At 41.4% G+C, this 2,017-nt stretch overlaps 1 non-coding gene across 1 annotated transcript; it reads left to right on the plus strand.

Annotated features, from left to right (window-relative positions):
• The first annotated feature begins 717 nt into the window (after window positions 1-717).
• On the plus strand, window positions 718-824 carry LOC112745540 (small nucleolar RNA R71). The gene has a single exon (XR_003173462.1). It is a non-coding gene; the product is annotated as a small nucleolar RNA R71 (small nucleolar RNA).
• Window positions 825-2,017: the final 1,193 nt, after the last annotated feature.

Consider the following 2,017-nt stretch of genomic DNA (forward strand, 5'->3'; position numbering starts at 1 on the left):
ATATTGGACATCACTTCTTCTCGGAACGCTTTATTGTCTTGAATCTCTTTGCCTATGCCTTCAAGTAGATTATCAATCCTTGAGAGTCTGTCATCAAATGATTGTAGATTGGGATTAGAGGTGGAAGGATGAGGTAAGTTATTTTGGTTTTGATGTGGATGTGGAGAGGTGTTGTTATGGGGGTGTTGATATGGTCTAGATGTGAAATGTTGGTGGTCTGCATTGTTGGGATTTGGCCGTCTTTGATTAAGGCTTTAGTCTTGTTGATTTTCCCACCCAAAGTTTGGGTGATTCCTCCATCCAGGGTTGTAGGTCTTGGAGTATGGATCATGGTTCTGCCTAGGTGAATTCCCAATGTAGTTGGCTTGCTCCTGACTACCCTCTACTTCTTCATTCACTCCTTCTTGGGTTGTTGATGAAGTGGCGATTGCTGCTACTTGGTTCCTCTCCATCTTCTTGGTGAGGTCAGCCAGCTGCTGGGTAATGAGCTTGTTTTGGGCCAGCAGAGCATCTACATTGTTTAGCTCCATTACTCCTCTCGTGTTCCCTCTTTCGGAAGCATAGAAGTAGTCATTCTCTGCTACAGTTTCAATGACATCTATGGCCTCCTCAATGGTCTTCTTCTTGTCCAAAGATCCTCCGGATGAATGGTCTACGGCCTTCTTTGACTCATAAGAGAGCCCTTCATAGAAAATGTGCAGCTGCACCCATTCATTGAACATATCTGGTGGGCACCTCCTTGTTAGGTCTTTAAACCTCTCCCATGCTTCATACAGAGTCTCACCATCTTGTTGCCTGAAAGTTTGGACCTCAGCTCTCAGCCTATTGATTTGTTGAGAGGGTAAAATCTTGCTAAGAATTTGTTCACCACATCTTCCCAAGTTGTCAAGCTCTCCTTCGGGAAAGACTCCAGCCACTTGGCTGCCTTATCCTTGAGTGAGAATGGAAATAAGAGCAGTCTATAAGCGTCAGGATGAACACCATTAGACTTCACTGTGTCACATATTCTCAGGAAGGTGGTTAGATGTTGATTGGGGTCTTCTTGGACACTTCCTCCGAACGAACAGTTGTTCTGAACAAGGGTGATGAGCTGTGGTTTTAGTTCAAAATTGTTGGCATGGATGGTTGGCTTTTGAATGCTACTTCCACAGTTTCCTGGGTTTGGGTTGATGTAAGAGCCTAAAACTCTTCTATCCTCCCCAGCATGATTTGCTCGTCTTCCTCCGCCATGGTTGTGAGCTTCTTCTTCACGATGGTTTTCCATGTTTTCTTCCATATTTGGTTCAAAGTATTCCTCAAAGTGTTCCTCCTCTTCTTCAGCACCAACTACACATTTTTCTCTTGCCTTCCTCCTTAGTCTAAGGAAGGTTCTCTCAGGTTCAGAATCAAAGGAAGTTGAAGCACTGCTTCTTCTCCCTGTCATACAACCAACAAGTATAAGCAAAGAGAATAGGTGCAGAAAGTATATCTGTCAGAATTACTGTTAGTGTGAGTGATGCAATATATCAAACAGTTAGTGGGTTAGTGAAATGAATGGTAAATAACAAGAAAAAGTAGGGGGAAGGGAAGAAATTAACTAAAACTGAAAGTAAATGACTCAAACAGAAGATTAAATCAAACAAAAATAAAAATGCTCAATCTAGTTATCCTCCAATTTAATCATTGTTGATGCACAATCAATCCCCGGCAACGGCGCCATAAACTTGATGAACGGAAAACTTGTCTCATAACAAATTTCCTTCGGCAAGTGTACCGAATTTGTCGTCAGGTAAAAACTCACAATAGAGTGAGGTCGAATCCCACAGGGATTGATTGATCAAGCAACTTTAACTAGAGGAATGTTCTAGTTGAGCGAATCAGAATTTGAGTTGAGAATTGCAGAAAATTAAATGGCGGGAAAGTAAATAACAGAAAAGTAAATGCTGGAAATAAAGAGCTGAATGTAGATGATGGAAAGTAAATTGCAGAATTTTAAATGGGAATGGAGTAATTGCTCATAAAAGTAAATGACAGAAAT

This window comes from Arachis hypogaea, chromosome 14 (genome assembly GCF_003086295.3).
Source record: "Arachis hypogaea cultivar Tifrunner chromosome 14, arahy.Tifrunner.gnm2.J5K5, whole genome shotgun sequence".
Classification (NCBI taxonomy): Eukaryota; Viridiplantae; Streptophyta; class Magnoliopsida; order Fabales; family Fabaceae; genus Arachis; species Arachis hypogaea.